Source organism: Monodelphis domestica, chromosome 6 (genome assembly GCF_027887165.1).
Source record: "Monodelphis domestica isolate mMonDom1 chromosome 6, mMonDom1.pri, whole genome shotgun sequence".
In the NCBI taxonomy this organism is placed as follows: Eukaryota; Metazoa; Chordata; class Mammalia; order Didelphimorphia; family Didelphidae; genus Monodelphis; species Monodelphis domestica.
The window spans coordinates 20,697,591-20,716,865 of record NC_077232.1 but is presented as its reverse complement, the minus strand read 5'-3'; positions in this window follow the sequence as shown (position 1 = coordinate 20,716,865).

Here is a 19,275-nt window from a genome sequence, read left to right as displayed (position 1 = left end):
CATCAGATCTATGCTATGAGTGAAAGTTTTCTATCTCCTACTCTTTGGAGAGTCATACCAAGGTCTATACCCTTGTTGATAACAGCATTTCTTACAATATAAGTGGTAGATTTACAATGCATACAATATACATTCCTTTTGACAGTATCATATACAAAATACAGGGTATACATTAGTAGCTAAACAATTGTAGCTATTTCATCTCAATCCCATAGCAAAGCCTTTGGAGTGTGGGACATATCTGGTGTCTTGTACAGACACAAGTGTGATTTAGTCCTTCTGAGTTAACATACTTGATGTTGCTCTGGGTACCCCATCTCAATGGATGTCAGCATGACAAGTGTCCATCAGTGGCCTAATAGCCAATGTCTCTAATAGTGTAATGTCATTGTTCTGGAGTGATATCAGTCACCAAAGAAGTGTCCTTCCAGTGTGCCTGGATTGTGGCTGGCATGTAGTTAGCTGATGTCATCAACGTCCATCTGCTTCTCTTCCTGGTCTGTGTCAGCTGGCATGAAGCATGACGTGGGTGACCAGATGTTTTCATTATCTGTGAACATACAAACAAGACCTCGACCCAACGTTATCATCCCCTTGGGTACCTCACAGTCTTAATATCTCGATGATATTCAACCCAATTCAGGTATCTCACGCAATGTGATCTTTATCATTACATTCAATACTGATTATTGCATAGCTTTAACTTATATTCCTTCTGGGGTGTAGAAGAGATAGATGATTAGTGATACCATATCCACCCCTTTCCTTATGAAAGTGGAAATGTCATAGCTTAACAGAATTGACTTCTAGATAAGTCTGATTCTAATAAAGACATGTTGTTTGCAAATATGATGTACCCTTTAAGACAATAATCATAATTACATTTTGGATAGTAATACCCTTTTGTGCTGCAAGTGGACAGCATTCCTTATACTGTCATAACATTCTCAATTGTACCCTTTAATATTTGATCAAATTCGGCTGACATGGAACAATTCCAATAAAATGATTGTCAGGTACACATTGTATCAATATCATTCAAAATTTTCAGGCATGTAATAAAGTTAGATCTTTTACCAAATACCCATATATTCATAGAACAGAATATCTGTCCGTGACTCAATGATACTCTTCTGCATGTACATTGTTTTTCATTTAAGTACATTTGTGGGGATAGTGTGTTAAACCTGCCTATAGGGCAGTGTCAGTGCCTTTACAGTTCATGTGCTGCATTTCAGGTCTCCTGTGCCAGACACCTCTGCCATCTGTCCTTCTTCTGGGCAGATTTTCTTGCCATCCGAAGCTCTTAGTCATCTTCCATGGACTTCATGTATCTGAGAAAGTAAACAGAAAACCTCGACCCCAAATGAAAGCCTCATTGGGTCTCAGAGAGTTAGAAAGTGACAGAACAGATATACCTTCAGTTTTTGAACCTTGGGGCTCATGAATTCCTTTGAGCTCCTTTTACCATAGCTTGCATGTAAGCCATGAGCTATGCAATTCAGCCCTTGCATTGCTGTTAAAAGCCCTGCTATTCCAAGCCGTTTGGAATAGACAGTAGTGCACAATTATTTATGAAATCTGTAATCACTTTGCTCACTTCTTCATTTGAGCTTGAACCCATAAACCAGGAGAATAACTATCTCCCATCACTTTTCACAGTTCAACCTTTGTACCAGGAGCATGTTGAAATGCATCCTTTGCTCCAAAATATACAGTGGATATCTATCAGGGGTGAAATTAATCCACAACAGTTAGCATTGATAAGCAATATCACATGCTTGTTCAGGATATAGATGTACAATAGATCTCTGCTAGAGTGGAGAATGCTAGCAGCTGTTTGCTCAAAACAGCAGTTTCACCTTTGACTTTGCAAAGCAGCATGTATAGATGCTGAAATATTTCCTTTTTCAAACTGATAATCATAAAAACATCATTCCATAAATCACTTATGATTTGACCCATGTGTCCTGGGATCTTAGACCTTTGTCTGCCTGCACACAATTTTTGCTCTTTGAAAAATTTCACATTGTGCAGTTATTAAAATTACGGCATTGTCTTAGGCTGTAAAAGTATGCCTGAATTATCAAACAGTTGCACAGTAGTTGTTATTTCTGAACTACTGCAATTAACTTCATAACCGAAAAGATCTTGATACTGTGACTAAAATCATTACTTTCATCTGCTAATTCTGCAAATCTTCACTGCAGAAATAAATCAAATTGTGCCAGTAATCTTTGAATTTGCATTATTATCATAGGTCTCTTTTCAATATCATGATTAGCTTCAATATCTGTAATTTGAATAAATGATAGTATTGCCTCTTTCAAATCATTAATAAATCACTGTACTGAGTAACAGATTCCTTGATAACTTTAATAATTAACCACTAGTAAACAAATTGAATCCTTCTAACCATGCTTTACTCTGCTGAGCATGTGTCTTATTTTTCCATAGTAAAAGCTATTCTAGTTATAAATCATTTGCTTTCTGGATAGAGGTATATTAATATGCCCACTAAAAAGTTTCTGAACTGTATATAGGCTGTTTGAATAAGCTCTGCTCAATATTCCTCTTGTTGCTTTATGTCCTGCTTAGAAAAGTGTTAATAATTCCCCCATAGTTAAAATTAGAAAGCCTTGTAAATTCCTTTAAATCATATTCCAATTCATGCTTATTATATCTTAGTATTAAACTTTCCTTCTAGCCAATTACAGCGTTAGTGATAAAAACTTGGAACCTCAGTTGCTCTGATGCTATCTTCCACTTGGCTCAAGCCACGTGGCCGGTAGAGAAAAAATATTTCAAGCTGCTTCAGATTTAAGCCCAAACCTTAAAAATTTTCTGTTTGCACTTTAATTCCCTCGTGATATATACCAAAATTTCTCTACAGATAAAACATTTCTAGTCCTGATATTCTGTGGCATATAACAAAAGTCAGAGAAAGATTTCTAATTCTCTTTTTTAACTTCCTTTATCAAAAAATATAAGCAGACATTCCTTTATAATTTTGTCTGTATCCAACCCAAATTAAAATGATTCAAATTCCCAGATCTCATCTCACTGTGCTTCTTATCATTTGCAATCACCCAAGTAAAGCCTGCCTTTACCTGGCCGGACCTCAAACAAAAGAGTTCCCAGGACCTTTTTCAAATGCTAAATGAGTGTAGAGGCTTGCTTTAAAAAAAAAATCTTCTGCCCTTGGTTACAGAATGGCAATATCTTTTTACAACCTAGGCTGTTCCGAATGTAACCTAATTCAGGATTATTACCTTGATTCATTAATTTTGCTGAGACCTACGGTTTTATTAGAAAAAGTTTTTTTGTTTTTTATCCCTTTAGCCAAGTGATCCTTATCCTTTAAATGCCCTGCTTTAAGTCAAAGCAACCACTTTCTGATAAGCCTTTCAAATGCATCAGAGTCAGACCTCTCCTGAAAAGACTCAGGAATCTCCCTGTGAAGATTAGCTTGCTCCTTGCTTCTTTTCTGCTAGCCTTTCCCACTTTTGCTAAACTGACTGTTTTGCCTATGAATAGCAGCCTGGCTCTCCCAGCTTTTGTCTTAGGAGCCCGTAAATTTGACTTTGCACTTTCCTGATGAAATCTTAACTCCTGCTTTTTCTTTTCCCAGTTGCTCCTTTCGAAATTCACTATGCTCTAGCAACTGTCTGTTTCAGACTGAGATTTCTCAAGTTCTCAATCGCCCCTAGTGAGGGTTTTGCTAGGTCAAATTTTCTTTTTTCTTCCCCTCCCCCTCAGACCACTCCTCAGGTGTTTCTTAACCTCCAGAGATCCAGGTCGGGGAGAGGCGGCCACGGCAAAGCATTGTACTAGCAGGCCCAGGTGGGGGAGGGAAACGGCACCCCCCCACAGAGATAGTTTGAGAATCGTGCTCTGACAGACCATGTGCTTTCCTCATCCTGATCCAATCTTAGTCTCAGGCAGTTAAGCTCTTGAGACTTCCATTTCTCCCCTGTCAAGCAACGACATTAAGAGTCGAGCAGGGTTCAGAGGAGTGACCCACCTCGAGCAGAGGAAGACTTACCGTTCTTGGCCAAGAGAACCGGCAAACTCCCTCAGACTGTCGTCATCACCAGCCCACTCACCCTTGCGTGAAGGGACTCATCCTCCCACCAGCTGTGCGAAATAAAAAGGGTTGAATGCCACTAGAAAGTGCCAGGTGCAGGTCCTGACATGTTGGGCGCCATATAAAGCTTCCTCAGAGGGGAGAGAAGCTTTAAGGTAGGAAGATAGAGACAGGATAGAAGTTTTGGATGCCACGAGGGGGATGATGGAGTCAAATTAGAGATATGAGGTGGCAGGAATGAGTCTTTATTAATTTTCCATGAGCCACAGCTAAGCTCTGATCAAAGGACCCTTCCGTAGGCTTTTACCAGTCCAGAGATCCACATTTAATACCACACAGGTCGGAGAGATGAAAGAGAGATAGAGAAGGTTTAAATGGCTGCCAGGACAGCCATCAGCTCCTGAAAGAGAGAGAGAGAGAGAGAGAGAGAGAGAGAGAGAGAGAGGCGGAGCTTGCTGGGCTACATATACCCTTTGATATGCAAATATACACAGTACATAGGGATGATCCTCATTGGTTAATGACAAGGCATAAGTGTGGTTTCTCTTAACCAGGCAAGCACAAAGAAACCTGTGTTCCCGCCTAACCTGGGGGAAGCTGGGGTCAAGGGTCAGAGGCCTTCCCAGCCATGTGCAATACTGAGCATGCTCAAGACTGAGCATGCTCTCTTTTAAGGCAATCTGCACATACCAACTGTTCCCCTTGCCCATAGCTAGGGGTGGACTGCTACAGTCCTTTCAACCATCAAAGTTATTTTCTAAATTTCAGGTTTGATCACATCTTTACATCAAATAAACTATATCAAATCCCTATCACCTCTGGAATGAGCAAATGAGGTGCCAGGATCAACAGAAAGGTCAGTAGAATGACAATCCTCTCCAGGGCTATTCTGGGCAACTAGTCTTAAAGAAAGTGTCTATCCTTTCCCCATTTTATGTTTAGCATTTGGTGTTGTTATGATAGAAATAAAGGTAAACTGAGAAAAAAGGTTCTGAGGGCAATTGGTTAACAAATAGGGTCTCGACATCCTCAGAAAAGCCAGTGTCCAGAATACTAGGCAACGTCATAGATGGGGAACACAGCATGACTGATTACAATGGAGAAAACAATACAATTGATTAGAAATTGGGAATGGAAATGGGGCAGACAACCCCTCCTTCCATTCTGTCATTAAGAAATGAACTACAAGGACACTTTCCAACATTGGGTGGACCTACTTACTTTGGATCACTGGCATCCACTTGCCATGGGTACCAGATTTCCTTTAAGCAAGAAATGAACAGTGATTAAAAGAAGAGTGGAATTTCTAAACTTAACTCAGAGACAATAAGTAATTTACAGGAAACTAGAGTGTCTAAAGTTGAATCTGAGATCAATGAAACATGACTTATGTAGATATAAAAATGTCTGCAGTGATACAAAATTAAATCAGTAATAAAATACAATCAATTTCGTTTTTCCCAATATTTTCACCATTCAAAGCCTTTCATAACCTAAAATCCACAATCCACAATCTTCTTATATCTTACATACCCCCTCTCCCATCCCAGAAAAACATGGCCTCACTGATGGTCCTCCAACAAGACACTACGTCTTCCAACTACTGACATTAGAATTATTTATCCCCAATGCCTGGAATTCTCTCCTTCCTCATATGAAACAAAATGGCTTCCCCAGCTTCTTTCAAGACCCAAATATAATGACACCTTCTACAGGAAGCCTTTCCCATTCCCTCTTAATTCTAGTGCCTTCTATTTTATTTCTTATTTGTTCTATAGCTTATTTGCATCAATCTAGTGTGTGGATTATCTTTTGCCTTTCTTTCATCCTTGATATTTAGCAGATGCCTAAAAATGTTTGATTGAATAAGTAAAATATAACCTCTTTGATTGTGGGGACTTCATTTCTGATTTGTATACACAGATGGTCTTAACACAGAGGTGTTAAGTGGTTTCTGAATTTGTTGAACTTGAAGATAGCTTATAATTTTACTTTGGTTATCACATGTAGAGAAGAAAATGACAATAAAAGCAATAAAGACAAAGAAATATCTATAACTACATAGAGAATATTATCTGGAAATACAAAAAGACTGAAAACAAATTTTCAAGATACGGTAAATGGCTGAATCCACTAAAGTAAAGTATATTGAAACTATTAAAAATAAGAAATATCCAGAATATAAAGCCAAGGAAGTATACAGAAGTAGGGAGGGCTTCATAGGCATAGAGGACAACCAGTCAAAATGCATAGAAATGAAAATATTGGTACAATAACCCCAATATTATAAAGAAAAATAATGAAAGATATCAGAACTTTGATTCATTTCAATGACAAATCCTGACTTCAGAAAACAGAGAAACATGCCTCTTTTTTTTTGAAGTGGAGAAATGGAAGGTAGGAATGAAAGAAACATTAAGTACCTACTATGTGACACCTGGGCAGATAGGTGGCACAGTGAATGAAGCAATAGTCAGAATTAGGAAGACTCAGCTACTGAGTTCAAATCTGTCTTCAGGCACTTACTAGATGTGTGGCCCTTGGCAAATCACTTCACTCTGCCTCAGTTCCTCATCTGAAAAATGAGTTAGAAAAGGAAATGGCAAACTACTCCACTATTACCAGGAAAATCCCAAATAGGGTCCTGAAGAGATAGACACAATTGAGGCAACTCAGCAACAACAAATGTGGTAAGCCCTTATCTAAACACTTTGCAAATATTATGTCTTTTGATCCTGTCAACATCACATCTAAAAATCCCAAACTTGTAGATCTGATGAACCATAAATTTCAGGACTAGGTTTTAAGTTGGAGACCCCAAAGTTTATACTGGTTCCCTGTTCCCATAAGAATCCACCCTGAAGGGGATCTCAGGCTACCAGTTTCAGACTGAATAATGGACCCTAAGGTGAATGACAATTCTAGTTGGATGGGACTAAGCATATGCTAAGGACCCTCTTTGTTTTTGGTAGTCTCCCCTATTGTATCAGAGACTTTTTTCCCAAGAAGACCCACATCTGGGAAATGACCACCCATTTCGTATTCATTGTAAGTAGCCCCTTCCCTTACACTCTAGAATCTGGCTATGTTCCCTTTCCTAAGCTTGATTGTAGGACTTCCTGGTAAGCATAACAGTAGTCTAGACACGGGACACTTCCTCTCCCCAGCACATACCAACAAAGACTATCTCAAAAGATCTTAAAAATCATTTTCAGAGGAACAGAGGAATTGTACAGTAGGTCGAAGCATTGAAGGTACATGGGATTTGGGCATTTTCACACTATAAGAGGATGAAAAAACTCACACCCAAATGTGAGCCGATCCACCCTCACCCACCCCACCTAGGAAACCAGAGCCAGCGTGCACCAGAAACAGCAAGTGAGAAAGGGCCACCTATAGGTCCTTAGAAGCTGAGTAGGACTGCTGGGGACCTACCCCTGAAAGCAGCTAGACCGGAAACCCAGGCACATGAGTGAGCGCAGACCTTAGGTGCTCAGAACCAGTGAATACGCCAGAACCAGGAAGCAAGTGAGGGGCATCCCTAAAGTGAGCAAGGGGCACTAATAGGTCCTTGGGAGCTGACTAGGACTGTCGGGGACCTACCCCTGAAAGCATCTAAACCAGAAACTGAGGTGGGCAGTAGAGTGCAGACCTTGGGCGCCCCTCGGAAGGTAGCGCAGAGAAGAGCTGCAAAGGACTGCGGAGGTTCGAGAGCTTGCCTCAGGAAAAATCCTTGCTCCTTAACTCCATACACAGAAAACCTGCCCAGCTCACTTAGATATCTAACTACAAAGGAAAGGAAAAATATCCATAGTGATGGATAATTGCACACAAGAGACTTCCAAAAGAAACAAACAAAAAAAAGTAACCCTTGAAACATTTTAGGGAGGGAAAACCCAGGCTACAGAGGAAATGCAGGATGAAATTCAAACAAAGGCAAAATTTTCTAAAAAATGGACATTTTCTGCAAGCTCTGGAAGAATTTAAATTGGAGCTTATCAAAAAAAATGGAAGCCTTCTGTCAAGATAAGTGGGGAATGGTGCAAAAAAAGAACCAAGAAATCATAGCTGAATACCAAAAGATTAAAGCAGAAAACCAAATGATTATAACAGAAAACCAGGCCTTAAGGACTAGAATTGAGCAACTGGAAATGAATGAGCTTACAAAACAGCAAGAATTAATAAAGCTGACAAAATAGAAGAAAACATAAAATATCTCACTGACATGGTGACAGATCAGGAAAACAGAGGAAGGAGAGACAATTTGAGAATCATTGGTCTACCTGAAAATCCAGAAATAAACAGAAATCTTTACACCATACTACAAGAAATCAGCCAAGAAAAACGCCCTGATGTTCTTGACCAACAGGGTAAAATAGACATTGAAGGCATTCCCAGAACACCCTCTACACTAAATCCCCCCCAAAAAAAACAACCCCTAGGAATGTAATTGCCAAATTCCAGAGCTTTCAAACTAAGGAGAAATTTCTACAAGAAGCAAAAAAGAGGAATTTCAGATACCAAGGAACATCAATCAGGATCACACAAGACCTGGCAGCTTCCACACTAAAGGACCGCAAAGCCTGGAATACAATATTCAGAAAGGCAAGAGAACTGGGTCTTCAACCAAGAATCACCTACCTATCAAAACTGACTATATACTTCCACGGGAAAGTATGGGCATTCAACAAAATAGAAGATTTCCAAGTATTTGTAAAGAAAGGACCAGAACTAAGTGGAAAGTTTGATATCCAAATACAAAGATCAAGAGAAACATGAAAAGGTAAATATGAAAGAGAGGGAAAAGGAGAAATATGTTTTTTTTTATCAAACTCTCTTCTTTAAGGGCTACAATTAGATCAAATTATGTATATATATATATATATATATATCTTATATATGGGGAAAATGTTATTTGTAACCCTCAAAAATTGTATTCATTATTATAGTAATTAGAAGAATCACTCATCCAAAAGGATTGGGGCATTAAGAGCTATAAAATGATATGCAAAAAAAATTAAAAAGGTGGGGGGGAATAGATGATGGTAACAAGAGATACTTGAAGAAATAAAATAAATAGAATAATCTTTGACACGCAAAGATACACATGGGAAGGGGAGGGGAAGAATACTCTTATAAGAGGGAGAGGAAGAGAGTGCTAATAGGTAATACTAGAACATTGTTCTCAGTGAAATGAATTCTGAGAGGGAAGAGCATCTAGATTTATTGGAATCTTGAAGTCTATCTTATCCTACAGGGTAAGGAAGAAGGGAAAAGTAAGGGGGTAGGGGGAAAGGAGTACAAAAGGGGAGGCAAGTAGAGGGGAGAGGGAACTTAACAGACCCTAAAAAGCAAGAAAGGAACAAAAATGGAGGGACAAGAAAGGGAAGCATATCAAGGGAGGGGATCAGGGGGATTGATTAAAAGTAAACCACTTCAAAGGGCAATAAAAGACTGTCTGTCCTTTGATCCAGCCATAGCACTGCTGGGTTTGTACCCCAAAGAGATAATAAGGGAAAAAGACATGTACAAGAATATTCATAGCTGCACTCTTTGTGGTGGCAAAATTTTGGAAAATGAGGGGATGCCCTTCAGTTGGGGAATGGCTGAACAAATTGTGGTATATGTTGGTGATGAAATACTATTGTGCTAAAAAGAATAATAAAGTATAGGAATTCCATGGAGCCTGGAACAACCTCCAGGAAGTGATGCAGAGTGAAAGGAGCAGAACCAGGAAAACATTGTACACAGAGACTGATACACTGTGGTACAATCAAATGTAATGGACTTCTCCACTAGTGTCAATGAAATGATCCTGAACAATCTGCAGGTATGTATGAGAAAAAAACACTATCCACAAGCAGAGGACAAACTGTGGGAGTAAAAACACCAAGGAAAGGCAACTGCTTGACTACAGGGGTTGAGGGAATATGATTGAGGAGAGACTCTAAATGAACACCTTAATGTAAATACTAAAAACGTGGAAATGGGTATGGATCAAGGACACATGTGATACCCAGTGGAACTGTGCATTGGTTATGGGAGTGGTGACAGGAGGGGGGGAGGAAAAGAAAATGATCTTTGTTTCCAATGAAAATTGTTTGAAAATGACCAAATAAAATAATGTTTAAATATGAAAGAAAAGTAAACCAATGGTTTAAAAGAATATAGCAAAAGAAGAAAGGACAGAACCAAGAAAGGATATCAAAATGCTAGGGAATTCACAAGTGACAATCATAACTTTGAACGTGAATGGAATGAACTCACCCATAAAACATAGATGAATAGGAGAGTGGATTAGAATCCAGAATCCTACCATATGTTGTCTACAAGAAACACACCTGAGGCAGATAGATATTCACAAGGTCAGAATTAAAGATTGGAGTAAGACCTATTGGGCCTCAACTGACAGAAAGAAGGCAGGAGTTGTAATCATGATATCAGACAAAGCCAAAGTAAAAATAGACCTGATTAAAAGGGAAGGTAAATACATCCTGATAAAAGGGAGTATAGACAATGAGGTAAAATCAGTAATCAACATGTATGCACCAAATGGTTTAGCACCCAAATTTCTAATGGAGAAACTAGTAGAACTGTAGGATAAAATAGATAGTAAAACTATACTAGTGGGAGATCCGAACCTACCACTATCAAATTTAGATAAATCAAATAAAAAAATAAATAATAAAGAGGTAAAAGAGGTGAATGAAATCTTAGAAAAATTAGAGTTAATAGATATATGGAGAAAAAATAAATAAGAACAAAAAGGAATACACCTTTTCAGCAGCACATGGTACATTAACAAAGATTGATCATATACTAGGTCACAAAAGCATGACATACAAATGCAAAAAAGCAGAAATAATTAATGCAACCTTTTCAGATCATAAGGCAATAAAAATAATGATTAGTAAGGGTACATGGAGAGCTAAATCAAAAATTAATTGGAAATTAAATAACATGATTCTTCAAAATTGGTTAATCAGAGAACAAATCATAGAAACAGTTAATAATTTCATTGAAGAAAATGACAATAATGAGACATCCTTTCAGACTCTCTGGGATGCAGCCAAAACAGTGCTTAGGAGAAATTTTATATGCTTGAGTTCATATATTAATAAATTAGGGAGGGCAGAGATCAATGAATTGGACATGTAAATCAAAAAACTTGAAAGCGAACAAATCAAAAACCCCCAGAAGAAAACTGAATTAGAGATCCTAAAAATTAAGGGCGACATTAATAAAATCAAAAGTGATAGAAGTATTGAACTAATAAATAAGACTAGCAGGTGGTATTTTGAAAGAACAAACAAAATAGACAAAGTACTGGTCAACCTAATAAAAAAGAGGAAAGAAGAAAACCCAATTAACAGTATCAGGGATGGAAAGGGAGAATTCACCTCAATAAAGAGGAAATTAAGACAATTATTAAAAACTATTTTGCCCAATTATATGGCAATAAATATGCCAATCTAGGTGATATGTATGAATAACTACAAAAATATAAATTGCATAGATTAACAGAAGAAGAAATGGAATTCTTAAATAATCCCATATCCGAAAAAGAAATCGAACAGTTCATCAAAGAACTCCCTAAGAAAAAATCCCCAGGGCCAGATGGATTCACAAGTGAATTCTATCAAACATTTAAAGAACAGTTGATCCCAATATTATACAAACTATTTGACATAATAAGCAAAGAGAGAGTTCTACCAAATTCCTTTTATGACACAAATAGGGTACTGATTCCAAAGCCAGGCAGGTCAAAAACAGAGAAAGAAAATTACAGACCAAGCTCCTTAATGAACATAGATGCAAAAATCTTAAATAGGATACTAGCAAAAAGACTCCAGCAAGTCATCACAAGGGTTATTCACTATGATCAAGTGGGATTTACCCAAGGAATGCAAGGATGATTCAATATCAGGAAAACCATCCACATAATTGACCACATCAACAAACAAACCAACAAAAATCACATGATTATCTCAATAGACGCAGAAAAAAAGCTTTTGACAAAATACAACACCCATTCCTATTGAAAACACTAGGAAGTATAGAAATAGAAGGGTCTTTCCTAAAAATAATAAACAGTATCTATTTAAAACCACCAGCCAACATCATCTGCAATGGGGATAAACTAGATGCATTCCCAATAAGATCAGGAGTGAAACAAGGATTCCCATTATCACCTCTATTATTTAACATTGTACTAGAAACACTAGCAGTATAAATTAGAGAAGAAAAAGAAATAGAAGGTATCAAAATTGGCAATGAAGAGGCCAAATTATCACTCTTTGCAAATCATATGATGTTCTACTTAAAGAATCCTAGAGAATCAGCTAAAAAGCTAGTGGAAATAATCAACAAGTTTAGCAAAGTTGCAGGATACAAAATAAACCCACATAAGTCATCAGCATTTCTATATATATATCCAACACATCTCAACAGTAGGAATTAGAAACAGAAATTCCATTCAAAATCACCTTAGACAATATAAAATACTTAGGAGTCTATCTGCTAAGACAAACACAGGAACTATATGAACACAACTACAAAACACTCTCCACACAACTAAAACTAGGTCTGAGCAATTGGAAAAACATTAACTGCTCATGGGTAGGATGAGCTAACATAATAAAAATGACCATCCTATGCAAACTTATTTATTTATTTAGTGCCATACCCATCGAACTTCCAAAAAACTTTTTACTGAATTAGAAAAAAAAACAATAACAAAGTTCATTTGGAAGAACAAAGGATCAAGGATATCCAGGGACATAATGAAACAAATGCAAAGGAAGGTGGCCTTGTAGTCCCAGATCTCAAACTATACTATAAAGCAGTGGTCATCAAAACAATTTGGTACAGGCTAAGAGACAGAAAGGAGGATCAGTGGAATAGACTGGGGGTAAATGACCTCAGTAAGACAGTCTATGACAAGCCCAAAGATCCCAGCTTTTGGGACAAAAACCCACTATTTGATAAAAACTGCTGGGAAAATTGGAAGATGGTGTGGGAGAGATTAGGTTTGGATCAATACCTCATACCCTACACCAAGATAAACTCAGAATGGGTGAATGACTTGAATGTAAAGAAGGAAACAATAAGTAAATTATGTGAACACAGAATAGTATAGAGGTCAGACCTTTGGGAAGGGAAAGATTTTAAAACCAAGCAAGACTTAGAGCCACAAAATCTAAAATAAATAATTTTGACTACATCAAATTAAAAAGGTTTTGTACAAACAAAACTTATAAAACCAAAATCAGAAGGGAAATAACAAACTGAGAAACAATCTTCATAACAAAAACCTCAGACAAAGGTTTAATTACTCAAATTTACAAAGAACTAAATCAATTGTACATAAAATCAAGCCATTCTCCAATTGATAAATGGGCAATCGACATGAACAGGCAGTTTTCAGATAAAGAAATCAAAACCATTAATAAGCACATGAAAAAGTGCTCTACATCTCTTATAATCTGAGAGATGCAAATCAAAACAACTCTGAGGTATCACCTCACACCTAGCAGATTGGCTAACATGACAGCAAAGGAAAGTAATGCATGCTGGAGGGGATGTGGCAAAGTAGGGACATTAATTCATTGCTGGTGGAGTTGTGAATTGATCCAACAATTCTGGAGGGCAATTTGGAACTACGCCCAAAGGGCGCTAAAAAGACTGTCTACCCTTTGACCCAGCCATAGCACTGCTGGGTTTGTACCCCAAAGAGATAATAAGGAAAATGACATGTACAAGAATATTCATAGCTGCACTCTTTGTGGTGGCCAAAAATTGGAAAATGCGGGATGCCCTTCAATTGGGGAATGGTTGAACAAATTGTGGTATATGTTGGTGATGGAATACTATTGTGCTCAAAGGAATAATAAAATGGAGGAATTCCATGTGAATTCTGGAAAATTCTGGAAAAACTGGAATGACCTCCAGGAACTGATGCAGAGCAAAAGGAGCAGAACCAGGAGAACATTATACACAGAGACTGATACACTGTTGTATAATCTAATGTAATGGACTTCTCCATTAGTGGCAGTGCAATGACCCTGAACAATCTGGAGGTATCTATGAGAAAAAACACTATCCACAAGCAGAGGAAAAACTGTGGGAGTAAAAACACTGAGGAAAGGCAACAGCTTGACTACAGAGGCCAAGGGGATATGATTGGGGATGTAGACTCTAAATGAACATCGTAGTGCAAATACAAACAACACGGAAATGGATTTGGATCAAGGACACATGCAATACCCAGTGGAATTGTGCATCAGATAGGGGAGGGGTGATGGGAGGGGAGGGGGGAATAGAAAATGATTTTTGAATCCAAGGAATAATGTTTGAAATCGACCAAATAAAAATTTTATTCATTTAACAAAAAAAAAAAAAGCTTGATTGTATGTTGTCAGTGTAGTTTGAACACTCCATTTTCTTTGTAGCTATGGTAATGTCAGTCATCTTTCCCTGCCCCTGGATTTCCCCCAAATGGTATCTAGGTCCCCCAAATTTTTTTGTTCCTTGGAGTAGCTATCTAGCATGCTAGCACTCCCAGGGATAATATCCCCAGAGTTCAGGGTATAAACCCTGTAAAAGTTGTGGCACCTTGTGGCACCAGACTCTGAGTAAAGGACCAAATATTGGACTTATCCCTTTCCTGATTAAAGACTTGGTTTTTCTGACTATTTAATAGTTGTTATTTTCAAGTTAACAATCCTGACAATAACCTTAGTGTTAGGTGCTATAATGATCCCCATTTCCTAGAAGAAGAAACTGAGGCAGACAGAGGTTAAGTGACTTGCCCAGGATCACCAGCTAGTAAGTTTCTAAGACTGAATTTGATCTCAGCTCTTCCTGAATCCAGGCCCAGAACTTAATTCATTTCAATCATGCTACATATATTCAAAACTGGCCAAAATGCTGATTTGTCTTCCTTTCCCATTCCTTTTTATTGTGAGGGAGGAATTTATTGGAAGGAGTGGGGCTCAGATAGTCATTGGGGAGTGAATCAAAAGTATCTGTGATCTCATTGATTTATAATTCCATTCCATTAAGCAGATAAAAATGAACCTCTTGATGCTTCCAGGATCTGCAACTTGATTAACATGAGCACATCCTCCACCAAAACAGATGGCAGTCCCTCTGTGCCTTAGTGAGTCTTCAAGAAATGCTGACACCAAAATAAATTTATTCCCCTATGAATTGTACCTTACTGCATCCTTAAGGAAGCTGGTCCTCATAAGGCAGACATTTCATTCATCATCCTGTGGTCACTGAAAACTATTCTAAGTGTTAGGACATACCAGAGTTTATGCCCCAATGATTTAGTCTTCAAGGATTCACACTTAGCCCCACAGCTTGGTGATGTATTCAAATTTATCAAATTGATCATAGCAGTAGCCCTTTACCATATTCTTTTGCTTGCTAAGGAACAAAGAATATTAATTCCACTGGGTTTTGCCATATAAATCATTTAAGCAAAGTCTTTGGAGTGATGGTGGAACTCAGGAGACTGCAGATTTCTCTAAGTTGATCATCATTACATTATGCAACACCAAGATCTCTTGAGGAGTGTTATAATTGACAGGAATTGCTCTTCAGCTCATATTCTTTACTGATTTTCTGCCATGACAGTGGGAAACACTTTTAGTAGGCACATCGTCCTCTGTTTTGTGCCTCAGTTTATAGTAATAATCTGAGGTTCAGAGGCAGTTAGGTGACACAGGGGAACCTGGAGTGAGAAAAATCTGAGTTCAAATTCATCCTCAGAGACTTAATAGCTATGTGACCCTAGGCAAAACACTTAACCTCTGTCATTCTCTTATTTCCAAAATCAGAATAACAATATTTATCCCCTTAGGGTTATTGTGAAGATCAAATGAGATAGCATTTGTGAAACATTGTTCAAAACTTGAAGCACTAATAGAAATGCTAATATCTCCAAACACACACTGATCTCTGTTCCATATTCCAAACAATCTTATACAGTTTTGATACATATATATGTACACACATATATATATACATATATATGGGATTATTTTTGACGAACATCTACAAAAACATCATCATGAAAATAATGGCAAAATATGGAAATAGGTCTTGATCAATGACATGTAAAACCCAGTGGAAATGCTCAATGGCTATGGGAGGGGGGTGAGAGGAGGGGAAGGAAAGAACATGAATCATGTGACCATGGAAAATATTCTAAATTAATTAATTAATTAAAGTTTTTCAATTAAAAAAAAAGAAAAGAATGGTAATATCTGTTGCAGAAGATAGAGCTGGAACAATTCTGCAAACTCAATAAGACCCTCCAAGGTGAATCACTATCATAGTGATACTCAATTAGATAACGAAAAGATGGACATAGAAGCAAAGGGCAAGTATGTCAGAAAATATGGGTCAGGGGTAAAGAAAGAAGTTAGAGACTTGTTGAATATACAGAAACCTCGTGTACAAATCCCATGAATACTTTGAGAAAAGATAAGGAAATGTTGTACATGGTAAAAGAGAAAGGGGAAAAAACACAAGTATGAAATTGATTTTATTATGACAAAAAAAATACTCATTCCTAATGTGGGAGACATTCCTGAATCAGCTATCTGTGTACATACAGTCAGGCCATTGACTTTTTAGAACACAGATCAAATTAAAACCAAACTGCCTTTGTTTTTCTTGTTCATCCTTTGTTTTTTAAGAGGATCAATAATATCATGACATGATGAGTCAATTTGCAGGTGAAATAGGCAAAGGCATCAGCCTGATTCTCTCTGCCAAAATCATTGAAGTCCAGTGGCAAGAAATAAATCAAGATGATTGGCAATGGCCCAGGATACAGTGGATGACCTTGGCATCTCCAATGTCTGACCAAGCTCTAAGTGGTCCACAGCTCCTGCTTCAGTTGTCTTCATGGCCATTGGAAAAATTGTTCTCATCTAACCATTCTTCCAGAAGAAGACTTCACATTCTTGGAAAAGATAACCCCCTGACTCAATGGTGATTTTGAGACAAGTTGGCTACCCTCTAGCCCTTCTGCAAAGGTGGTTTTACCAGCATGTGGCCACTGTTCATTCTCCAGTTTCTTGGAGCCACAAGTGAAATTTGAATGAATAGTTGACACCAAAAGTGGATAAGCAGCCCTGACAAAGACTCAGTAAGCCCTCACATCCAAGGTGCTAGTCTTCACTGAACACCCCAAATATTCCAACAGAATCTTAAAAGACTAACACTGAGTAAAAGACTGTGGAATTGTGAGAATATATACTTTATGGTTTTTATATCTCAATTCTAGTATATTAAGGAGAATTCCAGAGCCAGATATCAGACCCAGCTTCATATAGTCTATAGATTTTTAAATTCTCTTTGTCCTGATGAAAGTGATCCTTTCACAGACTGTAATAGGAAAAAGTTCTATAATAATGCTTTTTTGGATTGTATGTAACCTCTCCACCTGTGGGGATGAAGAGGGGTGGATAGGTTGATGGAAAATCTCCTAATTATATGATTGAAAACTAGAAATGTCTTGGGATGTTCCAGGGAGAATCTGAATAATGAGCTCCCAAAAATGTATATAGGTAGCTGGGCTAGGAGTGTACATTTTTCTTATGATGTTCAAGAGTCATTTGACTACAATTGGAATGTCTTGACCAGTCAAATTACAAAATATTTTTAAATTAAGAAAAATCAATCTCTTGATATAATTTTAATCATTACAAGAATTAAATTAAAATACTTTCAAATTATCTTAGTTAAGTAAACAATTGATGCTAATAAGAGGTGGTATGATGTATTTATAAGAAAGCTGACCTAAGAGACAGGAAAACCCAAATTCAGGTCCCATTCCTGACATATTGGCTATGTGACTTGGGATAAGTCATTACTAGCCTCTTAGTATCTGCAAGAAACTCCCTCAGATTATAAATTGCAGAAATGATACCAATCTGCACTGGTAGAAGGAATCTCCTCATTTGGGAGTTCTTTGAACCACTTAAAGCTCAAGTTCATCCCTTTTTAATATTAATGCTACCTAAATGGGAAATGGATATAGATACCAACCATAACAATATGAGACCAGCCAATTGCCATAGTAAGGAGACCAGAAGTGAATGAAAACTGCCTTAGTTAGCAAATACTTGACCTACTTTTCTACAAGTAGAGAAGCCTAGCAGCCAAGGATAACATTGATTTGGAACATAAAACTCATCTGTAAAATCTTACAGAGATATTTGGTAGAAGATTATAAGCAGTATTGCTTCATTAAAAATGGATTATCAGTAAAGGGAAAAACAAGTTTAGAATGTTTGGCCAGAAAACCAACTACATAGAGTTATTTGGATAGTAATTAAGGATGAAAAATGAGAAGGAGAATTATAACTAAATGAAAGTTTGATTGACCAGTCAACAATAATACCTAATTCAAGGAAGCATGCTAAAAACATATTCTATATTCTTAGAACAATCATTTTTTCACAACTAAGGATAATGGAACTATGATATTTAGAATCTAAAATCATAGTCCCACAGGTACATCTGGATGACAAAAAATACAATGAAATGAAAGTCTGATTAATTATTTTTCAATTTTTTTCTTTTGATATGGTATGTCATGTTAATGACTTATGGCCTGATAGATATACAAGTATTTATTTGAATTTCTATTACATGAAAATTGCTGGTCAGGTGCTATGGGAATCCTAAAATTTCTAAGGTATCTTCAGCAGATTTACAACCTGGATCCACCCATTCAGCTGGGAGAAATCTTCATACACTTGGAGTAGACATTCCCCCACTGCAAAACGCTGAGCAATGTATAGGCAGGAGGCCTCAGAATGGGTAGATGGAAAACAATTTGTTCCAATGGCAAAAAGAAGTTGGAACAGGTGCTGTGGAATGCTTAAAGTACGGTCAGACATCAAAGATGCCAAGGTCATCCATCACATCCCAGACCATCACCAATGATATTGACTTTTCTCTTGCCACTAGACTTCCAACACTCTAGAAAATAAAAAAAGCTAATGATTTTTCCCAATTCTGTTTCACTTATATCCAAATGATGGGCCAGTTTGGATATTGCCCTGGGACATTATTGGTCTTCTTTGAAAGCAAGGAATGAAGGGGCAGCTACATGGCTCAGTAAATTGAGAATCAGGCCTAAAGATGGGAGGTGGTAAGTTTAA